The sequence below is a fragment of the Leptonychotes weddellii genome, chromosome X (genome assembly GCF_054177405.1).
Source record: "Leptonychotes weddellii isolate Sample4059 chromosome X, ASM5417740v2, whole genome shotgun sequence".
Lineage (NCBI taxonomy): Eukaryota > Metazoa > Chordata > Mammalia > Carnivora > Phocidae > Leptonychotes > Leptonychotes weddellii.
Window position 1 is genome coordinate 85,765,705 of NC_138385.1, and position 11,543 is coordinate 85,777,247.

At 34.8% G+C, this 11,543-nt stretch overlaps 1 non-coding gene across 1 annotated transcript; it reads right to left on the minus strand.

The window, feature by feature from the left end:
* Window positions 1–11,004: 11,004 nt before the first annotated feature.
* Window positions 11,005–11,108, minus strand: LOC115942467 (small nucleolar RNA U13). Its single transcript, XR_004077075.1, has one exon. It is a non-coding gene; the product is annotated as a small nucleolar RNA U13 (small nucleolar RNA).
* Window positions 11,109–11,543: the final 435 nt, after the last annotated feature.

Below are 11,543 nucleotides of genomic sequence, written 5' to 3' on the forward strand. Positions count from 1 at the left end.
ATATCATGTGCAATGAAGTTTTTAATGGCTAAGTCATAAGAAAGGACATAGATGCTTTCTATAGAACAGAGTAGACTTTTCTGCCTATGAATGAACACTATCCATTAATCAATACAATGACAGTTTATACTCAATTCTGTCTTAGGAAAAAGGTAATGTTCAGAATGATTTAAGAAATAGAAGTTTTGGGGCACCTGGCTGGCTCAGTCATTAAGCGTCTGCCTTCAGCTCGGGTCATGATCTCAGGGTCCTGGGATCGAGCCCCGCATCGGGCTCCCTGCTCCACGGGGAGCCTGCTTCTCCCTCTCCCACTCCCCCTGCTTGTGTTCCTGCTCTCGCTATCTCTCTCTCTCTGTCAAATAAAAATCTTAAAAAAAAAAAATAGAAGTTTCATTTTGGAAAAATACACATGTATGAGAAGGAGACAAAATTTTTATATGGATACATATTTCTTTTTTAATTGTTTCTCTAGGCATAAAAAGAATAAGCATCAAGGAAGAAGAAGATTAGAAAAGTAGATAACCATATATTACATATGTATGTATTCATTTATTGCCTTATAAATCATAATACAGAATTGAGGAAAATACCGTAGGGTTTATAACATTCAGCAAAGCTGATAAAATGGCTTAAAGACTCAAAGAAAGCTAAAAGGCCCTTTAAAAAGTTCGACAAATTTATATTAAGTTAGTAATTTTTAAGCTTGGGGAAATATTGGTAGACACTAACTTGAATGAAAATATTATTTACCTCTAGAAATATAATATGGAATCAGAGCACTGTCACTTCCCAAATTAGGCAAATTATCTGAGCCTTGGTTTCCTTCACTAAAAAGTAGCATCAAATGGCATACCTTTTTTTCCGATTTGTTTGAGTGATATAAGTACAGTAAAAACCCAACAATAATGCAAATTAGTATATAATCTGATTCTCAAAGGATAAGGGGAGGGATTAAAGTCCAGAGCACCAAAATCACCCATTGCCATCCATATTTAAACTGTACTTGCAAGTTATTTTTATTTATTGTATTTTCAGGTAATTGGTGAATTGTAAATCTCTACAGAAATGATAATTATTATCCCATAGGATTACTAATAGTATCATTATCTAGTATGTTTAGGGAAAAACTTTTGGTTAATAAAATCAGTCTAAATTACTGGGGTTATTAAAACAGAGGCTTGAAAGGTTTATTTTGTCTACAGTGGTCAAATTAACTTTTATTTTTTCCTTAAACATAGTATTGGTATACCTGTTAATGACAATGATTGCTTACATTTTGTAGTGAGCAGCTTGAGCCTAACAAAGGAAATTTAAAATTTTCAGAATGTGAAATGGGAAAAGAATATGAATGATTTTCAAAAAAATGGAAATCAGTAATTCAAACATATCCATTTACATAACTGAATATAATGAACACCATGAATCTTGTTCATCTCTGTTGTCTAGAATATAGCTTGGTAGATAGTAAATGCTTAAAAAATATTGGATGAATGAATTTTGTATTGGGTTCTAAAGAAGAAGGAAAATCACAAGAAGTAAAATTATTTAAATTAAGAACAAATTGATTCCCCCAACTATGAGCAATGCATTGCTTTGTGTTTCCTGCTAAAGGTTTGGTAGGATTAATACATTATGAAATGTGCATATTCTTTTGTGGAAGACTTGCACCATAGCTTCACTTGGGTAGGCAGGTTTGTGACTTGAATGTAAATATAAAACATCAGTGGACTCTGGGACAATTCATTTAATCAGTCTACTTGGTTTCTTCAGTAATAAGATCAAGAATTTCGGGTGGATATTCCTTCCAGTTCTGGCATTCTACAATTCTATGATTCTGAGTTTTACTTAAACAAAACAGGTTCATTAGATAACCTGGGTCTTATGGCTATAAATGGGAAAGCATATACTTAGTTCACAACATCAATAGTATATAATAATTTATTTAGTATGTCTTTTGTAGTTCATTTTCCCCCTCTATCTTCCAGAATGCATACATATTTTCTTAGTATTAATTTTATTTTTTCTTGCAACTCTGCAAGCAAAAAAACATGGCAATGACTTTCTTAATGGGTGTAAAAATGACTTCATATAGGAGACTTGGAAGTTATAACAATAAGGGGAATTTCTGTTTCTAAATTCAGTGTTTGTTATGGTTCCCAAAGGATTGAGAAGTGTTTTTAAAACATTGTGCAAGTTCGTGTTCATGACTAATTGCTATGAAGAATATTATGCTCATATATTATCAGTATGTATAATACAGAAAATCCAAATTGAAGTTCGACAGTACCTATCTCTCATTTTTTAATTGCAAAAAAGAAATAACCTATTAAATTTGCTGAAGCACAGTTTCTCTGGAACCATTTCTCTGAGTTTTATCTCAAATGTTGCACGGCATGAGGGAAGAGTATTATCTGCTCCTCACACAGTCAACAAGTCTAGTGTGCTAGTTTCAAAAAGTTACATGTACAATGGAAGGAGAAATTTATAGAAAATTAAAGAAAAAAGGGAAATTTTTATTTTAATGAAAATAATAAGTGCCTAATAATTTGATTTTCTTTTTGCTCGCCTATGTATCACAAAACAAATTGGGGGGAAATTGTTCTGTTTATTTAAAATGACATTTGGCAGGCCCATAAATATTATCTGGATGTATTTTAGTTAAATTCCTTAAAATAATTCACTTCTGGGATAACAGTAAGTAAGAAATTTCAGCCCCCAAAAGTAATTTTTCATGACTAATAACTGAAGCAAGGATTTGGGAGGAAGGTGCCATCTGAACTCAAGTTATAGCACTGAATTTCAAGCCTGAGGGAAACTGATTATAGTGTTTGCTCATCTCAGAAGACAGGGAAATCCTAGGTAACGGGGGAGAAAAAAATGTAAGTTGAAAATCTAATTGACCATCCATGCTTAAAATAAATAACACAAATTAAAAAAACACAGAAGAGGCTTCTTTTTATTATCACACAATTACACGTTTTAAAATCTGAATTTGGACCTTTTGAAGTAACAGAATTTACTTAAGAAGTTCTAAGTACCTCTATCACTACACTAAGTTCCAGTATATACATGGTCAGAGTCAAAAGTCCTAGCATAAAACTGCTGAAAGTAGCTAATTAAATTGTTGCATGACTTGACAAATATAATGAAACATGGAGCTGCATACCTTATGAGAGAATAATGTCTTTTTTTTAACAGAAATACTGAAAAAATTTCAAAAACATAGAAAATGGAATGCTGGAAAGAAAATTGAATGACATTTGACTACCTTCCACCTCTCCTTTTTCCATTTTAAAGATCTGAAAACTGAGGCTCTGGAAGGATAAATGACCAGGTTTCTGTTAGCCCATCTCAGGGCTGGAATTTAATTTTATGACATTCTCTCCTTGGTTTTCTCTCCTCACTATATTGATTACGGTATTCAGTTTTTTTTTTCTTGTATATTTTATGTGATTTTTTTTCTCTTCATTGCTTAATAGGAAGTAAGATTAATCAACCAAGTATGCATATTTCATTTCCCAGACAATTCCTAGCTGCTATGACTGTGTCCAGGATGTCCAGGTTTTATGAGTCCTGAGAGAGGAACGGGTGAAGGCCAGATGGTAGGACCTTCTCTTTTGTCCTCCTGCAGCCTGATATTATCACTCGCTATGGGATTCCCATGCATCAAGATCCATCCCTGCCTGGTGATATTTTAATTGTTGATGCCTTGGACTGACTTTTCATATCTGATAACTTTCTGCTCTAATTTCTGCCACTGAACATTAGTTTATAAAGTATTCCCAAAGTGTAGTGTGGCCCAGCTGTGTAGTCTGCAGGTCAAAGATGACATTTTGGTCCTTCACCTTATTTCTGATCCATCATCATACATGGCTCTGGAATGACACATGGTTCTGTAATATAGTTGTTAAGAGTTTAAGCTCTGGGTTCAAAGCTAGCAGTATGCTTTTGAGGGGATAACTTGAGAGCTCTGTGCTTGTTTCCTCATCACCCAAAGGAGATAATAATAAGACATAAATGATAGAATTGTTGGGAGAAGAAAATGGGAATTTATTTGAAGAGTTTAACATTATGCCTGACAAAGAATAGTGCTTGATAAAATGTAGTTATGATTGTTATTATTAGTGTGATGGCTTTCCACTATCCATATAATAATTGCTACCACTATCTACTTCCCTCTTTGAAAGAGTTTATGGAAATCTGCTTTATGGAAAAAGGATGGGTTTTTGAGTTAAATTTATATGCATTTAAAATAACGACTGTACAAACTAGTAGGTGTCTACTCTGGATAAGTTATTCACTCATTCACAGCCCTAGTAGCTCTCATCTGTGAAATGGGGATTGTATCAGAGAATTGTTTTTAAAAAATGTAATGAGAGCTGACGGTCAGTGATAGAGAGAAAGAAAGAGAGAGATTTGTGTTTCTGTCAAGTGGTTATGTGGAAGTAAGCCTAATGGAAAATGTGCACAGGTGTGGGGAGGGGTGGATTGAACAGAGAATTCAGAATCCTGTATGGTTCTTAAGGAAATAATTTAATTCTGGGCATATTTGTGTATTTGGTAGTACTTCAGAAAATTTTGTAAGTATGACACAGAAAATAAATTGCCCAAGTGAAAAATAAAATAAGACATTGTCTCATATCTCAGTAAGACATATTAAACAGTATCCATGACAATTTGCAGCTCTTTGTGAGTATGGCATGTGTGTTAAACAGCCCAAAGGTCTTTGAAAATTTGAATTCTCATAGCTAATAAAGAACAAAAATGAAAATGATAATGTTGCAGTTTCAGTAGACTAGGTTTTGGATTATTTTATAATTATGATGTTATGGTTTTCTCTTACTAAAATACTAACAATTCGCCAGGCCAGTAAAGCCTAATAAGTTGGTGGCTTGCACATCATTTGATTTGTTCCTGTGGTTACAGAAGAGTTCGAGCGTTTCTGAAGCAGAAACAGAAAAGAAGGCTTATTTAAATAATATAATCCAGAAGTGAAATAGAGAGGGAAATAAAAAACTTACGTGGTGTTCAGGACTCATCTGTCTGTGGTCCAATATGCTCTCATGTATAAAGGCCCTCTTTAGAAGTATAGCTCCCAGAAGATGTTTGAAATGACACCATCAGTGATTACACCTGTCCTATGATTGTTTTTTTCAAAACAAAAATATTTCTCCAGTGGAGAGTATGTCAAGTCTCTTATACTGTGATTTAATTTCTTATTAATTGACTTTTCCCCCAGAGCTAAAGAAAGGGACTGAAAGAAGAGAAGCAGAGAAGAAACGAAAGGGGGTGTGGTAGATTATATTATTGCTCAGAAATATTTACTTACTCTTGCCTCTCTCTACTCAAGGGGTGGAATATCTTTTTCTATTCTTTGATTTTTGGGTTTGTTGATGTGACTTGGCATTGGTCAGCAGAATGCAGTGAAAGTAACAGCTTGCCTGGTCTGAGCCTTGGTCTTAGAGGGCTTTGTGGTGTTTTGTTTTGTTTTGTTGTTTTGTTTTGTTTTGCCTGCCAACTTGTGCTTCTGCCACTGCCATGAGGATATTTCTGAGTTAGCCTGTCATTTCAACAAGTAGGAAACAGAGCTGTTCCAGCCAAGTCCAGCCTAAATCAGGTGATCTCTAACTTACCCATTGGTGCATAAAAAAATAAATGCATGGCATTGTATGTAACCAAGATTTTGTGTTTCTTATACAGTGTGTCATAGCAATAGGTAACTAATACATTAGGGCATGCTGAAAACCAGTTTTGCCTACTTCACAATTTCTCAAGTTGCTTTCCCTTCACCTGAGGCCTGAAGAAACTTGTGGAAGGGAATATAGTGTAGACATAACTCTACTAAAGTCTTTATGCATTTTCTGAGCCCAACTAAAGCATCCACAATTATGTTTTTTTCTCTCTCTTTCTCTTTTTTTTTTTTTTTTTGAGAGGGAGAGAGGTAGTGGGGAGGGATGGAAGAAGGGGAAGAGAGAAATATTACATAGGCTCCACACCCAGCATGGGTCCCAATGCAGGGCTCCATCTCATGACCCTGAGATCATGACCTGAGCTGAAATCAAGAGTTGGACACTTAGCCGACTGAGCCACCCAGGTGCCCCATGTTTTCTCTCGAAGTATATCAAATTGCTTCCTTAAAGTTTGTTGTTTTTAGTTCCATCTGTTGTTTTTAATCTACATCCTTTCACAAATACTCTTTTAAACAAAACAAATGATCAGTGAAGGGTGTTTTACTTGTCTATTTTGCTCTGGTTTTCTTGAATCTTCTCATGGTGATTTATACAAAATGACTCTTTGTCTAGGATTGTCTATTCAAATCCCAGGTCCTTAGTCTTAATATTTTTTCTTTAGTTCATTGTTACTTACTATTTTGTATTGTGTTTAGGAAAAGAATCACTGGAGCTTTTAAGAAGTGTATGAGATAAAATTAAAGTATATTCATCTTTATTTTGATCCTTTCAGACATGCTCTTTCACTACTTGTAAAGCTTAACAGAAAATTGGACACATTGTGAGGGCATGTCCAAACTCTCTTTAATCTCTATAAACATACATCAGTTACAAAGTGAACCAATTCAATCAGAACTATAGGTTAAATGTTAGTTTACTCCTCTCTTTATTCAGGTGAATCCTGCCATAGTTTTGTAAAAGAGGATCTGAAAATTCAGTCACTTGATAAGTTATGAAAAAGTTTCAGTATGTTTTTTTTTTAAAAGATTTTATTTATTTATTTATTTATTTGAGAGAGAGAATGAGAGAGAGAGAGAGAGCATGAGATGGGGGAGGGTCAGAGGGAGAAGCAGACTCCCCGCTGAGCAGGGAGCCCGATGCGGGACTTGATCCCGGGACTCCAGGATCATGACCTGAGCCGAAGGCAGTCGCTTAACCAACTGAGCCACCCAGGCGCCCAGTTTCAGTATGTTGAGTGGGATACCTCAGTGGAAAAAACAGAACTTGCATAAGTTTTTGTTTTCTACATATCTCTGGTATTTGCATGGTTAACTTAAAAATTGACCCACACCATTATTTTTAAAACAGTGTTCTCTTATTCAGGCCTCCTCCCTTCATGGTATTATTATAACTTGACAGTTGTGATCCTTTCTCACTACCTACTATTGGTAGCATTAGAGAACCTTTGTACGCACCATAAAAGTCTTTCCTACCCTCACTTTTAATTTTGATCCAAACTTTCATCAATCCATTCTCTACCCAGTAAAGTGATATTTTAAAATTCAGATCAGATTATCTTATTTTTGCTTAAACTCTTCAATCATTTCTAGTTATACTTGGAATAAAATCTAACGTCTTAAATATGCTCCTAAATCTTCTATTTCTCCTATGTTAGCCTTACTATCTTCCTTCATATCCTTTGAAAACCACTTTTCTACAAAATTCTTTTCTCATCTTAGGCCTTAGCAAGTTGCATTTGCAAAAACATGGAAGTGTAAGAATGTATGGAAAATTCAGGAAAGGAAAAATAGTTCTTTACAAATGTGGCATAGGGACTTACATATCAGGAGTGGATACAAAGATTAGCTCGTGTTTGCTCATATGCTACAGAGTATACCTGTGTTTATGTTTGTGTTAGTATGTGTGATAATATATGCATTGTATAAATGCATATATCATCATTTTTTCTTGGTAAATCAAGATAAAGTATAATAAATTCAAGTTAGCAAGCATTATCAAATGAATATTAAAATAAAGGTCATATAAATTATTTAAACTTTTTAAGCCTCAGGTTTCTCATCTTAAAAAAAGTAATACCTACTTACAGGATTGTTGTACTTTAGAGATTATTTTTCTGTAAGGCACACTAAGCACTCAGCACATTGGAGCTATTTTGTGCACATCAGGGAGTTAACTGCAGTGAGGAATGTTAAACACAAAACACAGATTTTACTCCCAATGAGATTATAAGCTCTCTCAGAACAGAAATCTTTAAAGGTCAAAAGGGGTAAATGCCCATTAACCTACTCATTTTTTAATATAATGACTAGAAATAGTAAGACTTTCTGGACCGAGAATTCCATTTCCCAAATGCAGACTCCTGCCATAAGGTCACTGAGGAAAGCTTTGATGGTGAGCATTGACCTCAAATATTTAAAGAGCTAAATTCACCATGTTTGTGTGGCCAGGACCTATTCCCCTTTTTGTTTAACCACTATATTTCTATCTCTGATTAAGCACATGTTCCAATATTAACTAACATTTTTAACTTGATTATCTTTTGCTAATAAACTGTCCAGGACCACCTTAGCCCAGCTATATCAATTAGGAAAACAGCTTAAAATTACGACACTAGTTTAGTTTAAAAAATATTATGAGCAGGTCAGATAATTGTAATGCTTAATGGAAAATGAATATAGAAAACATCTGAGAAAACAAGTTAAGAAATCCACAGTTTATGTGTCACTTTACAAATAGCTCAAAAGTTTAGACTTAAAAAAATAAGTTGAACTCTGTCCTTTACAAATTTAAGTCACAAAACTTATGAGGAGAGATATATTTTTTTTTTACCCAGCTATTAATGCCTCTGGTAATTATTATAAATCCAACCTGTGTTGTAATATTCTAACATTCAAGGATTTTGTTTTAGCTGAAATCCGTAATTGGAGAAAAAGTTTATTAAAAACAAATTCAACTTCAAAATATTGAAGATCCACTTTGATACTAACTGGGAAGGGCCTAATACAGTAGAATACAGATATTGATCATGAGTTTATAAACTAAATAACACATTCAATAATAATTTCATCCTATAGAAACATTGTTTTTTGTTTATGCCAAATACAGGACTCGATCCAAGGAATTTTCTATGACACAGGTAATCACGTGGAAATACAAGGTTTCCCTACAATAGAAGCTTAAATATTATATTATCTCCAGTATTCTATGGTTCTTAATGAACAAGAGAGAAGTAGAGATAGAATGAATATGATACTGGCAAAGTTCATTACATTTGTTGTGAAATGTAAGGTTTAAATCCTGGGTAGTAATTTCACGACAGTGGGCAAATAACTTCTTCACGTCTCAGTTTACTTCTGGGGATGATGGTAATGGTGCTTGTGATGATTTGATGAGATAATAGCTATAAATTGTGTGTGTTGCTCTAGCATATTGGGTTCCCCAGGAAGCTAACTCTGATTTAAAGATGAATTTCATTAGGGAGTATTCATGGGATAAACAGTATGGAAGGGAATTCACAAAAATGGGATTAAGCAGAGGAAGTTGAGCAGAAATGCAGTATCAATGGAAGCCTTAGCCAATCCATAGAGAGTTCTGTAGTTGATATGAAACTTCAGGAGAGTCTTGATTTTGGATGAGAGGAATGAGTCTTTATCCTCCTTCATAGATCTGTTATTAGATGTAGGCCATCTGGAGTGGAGGAATAACCTTGGCTGAGGCTATTCTCTTAAGCTGAGGTAATTACTGAAGTAGGCTTGACAGTTGGGAGCTGTCAACCAGCGGCAGTACTTCCAGCACCTGGAGTAATAATCAGCTCATCATTTCTGAAGGAGATTTGGGCAGCATTTTAGTGTCCACCACAGTTAGTCACAAAATCATCTGCAAGTGTTTAATGATATATGTTATTATGAAAAGGGTCATCTTCCATATTTCAAAGAGATCTCAGAAGTCCCACTCTGCTTTTTTTATTTCAACTCAGATGCACTGTTTTACTACTTGAATTTGCTCTACTATATTTGGTCAGATAGCCTACAAGGTGTCTCATATACATATCTGGTATCAATTTTCATAGTAACCTGGTAAGTTTTGTATCATTTTCAATCAGGTACTGTGAAGAAACTGATGTCAAAATGGAGTGCGTTTAAGCTTTTTAATTTACATATCCACTTTATAGTGAAATAAGAATTTAACCCCAGTAGCTTTTTAATCTAAATCCTGAGATATTTTATTTAGAACTTTGGTAATAGTGAACTTTGCTCTAATTTATAGTTTATTCAAGCTATTTTGACAATATTTTTTAATGCCACAAGGGTTATACTTCAGCATATGCTGTAGGCAACAATTATATTAAATGCTAGATATTTTAATTTTTTATATAATTTTATAAGTAGGTTAATTGCATGGATTTCATTTAATTATTAAAACTTGTATTTCATTTGGACAGTTGGATAGGTAGATCTAGAATTTTCATGAACATCTGACAAGTATTCTTATATAAAATATATTGGCTCCATAATTTCCTACAATACTATTCACTTATTTTGATTTATAAGCACAGGTGAACTGTTTAAAATGAGGAGTTACCTAACAATTAGACGCCAGTATCCAAAATAGAATAAACCAGAAATATCACAAGATATAATGTTATATGCAAACATAAGGTGGTCTTCAAAAAAACAAACTTTGTTTTCTGAGATGAACCAGGTAGAGGAGCATAAGTAGTACACCATGAGAAGATTAGTGAAGAATGGCTGGAATTTTGAAGTAGTTCACTTGTGTGGGTGAAGTGGGTGGCATATTCAGTGAAGGGAGTGATGATCTAGGGACATATCTCAATAACCAAGGGCGCTGAAAAAAAGCCTTGGAGGTACAGAGAAAGTGCAAAGGAGATCAAACTGAAAAAAAGCACAATGTATTATGGGCATACAAGTCTTGAAGCAGACAGATAACAGGAATAGCTTTTATTTTGGCCTGTGATGAAAGATTACAATAATATGAAGCATGTTGGGGTTGGCTATTTTAGAACGCTTCCAAAAGTGTTATTCTTAGCAGTTTAGTGGTAGAAGAGAACAGCATCAGCCTCCAAATAATGGGATCAGAGATTCCAACTTCATCACAGTGAATTACAAGAAATTTCCCCCAGGTTATGGGGCCAAGTTTTCAGACATTTTTAGCCTCTGATAGTGATACGATCTTTTCTTCAAAACCTTTTGTGTCTTCAATATATTTTAGAGCTAAATTGGAATTTATTGCTTTGAGACTTGGCTGCCATAATGTGAATTTTATTCATTCATTCATTCATTCATTCATTCATTCATGTCAGATGGGTAATGTGCCGAGGTTGTAACAAGGTTTGAGGGAGGCACATGTCATGCAGCAGCATGAACATCCAATCATCACACTTATGAACTACAAAAGGATCAATAAGATGAATTTTAAATAAGAAATTCTTGCAATGACATGGGTTGTTCCCAATTTTGCTCCCCCCTCACAAGAACAACAACTAATAACTATTCATAGACAAGGCAACACTGAGAAAAATCCTTTGGTGAGGCCAAAGCACACCTCTGTACCACAGAAACCAAGACAGACTGAATTAGAAGGGTAAGAAGAGCAGCTATTCAATAAACACACTGCCCCTCCCCCAGGCTGGCACAGCACCATACTGAGAGATCTCCCCTGATAGTTGCTGCAGTGGAAAAAGACCTTGTGGAATGGACATCTAGCTCCCCCATCATCGTGGGTCACTTCTTGGGAGTTCCTACTCTGGTCTCACCTCATGGGATCAAGGGGAAATCCATGGGGCTTGACCATTAGGAATTTGATTGTGATAGAGAAGGGGGAAGGGCTTGAAAC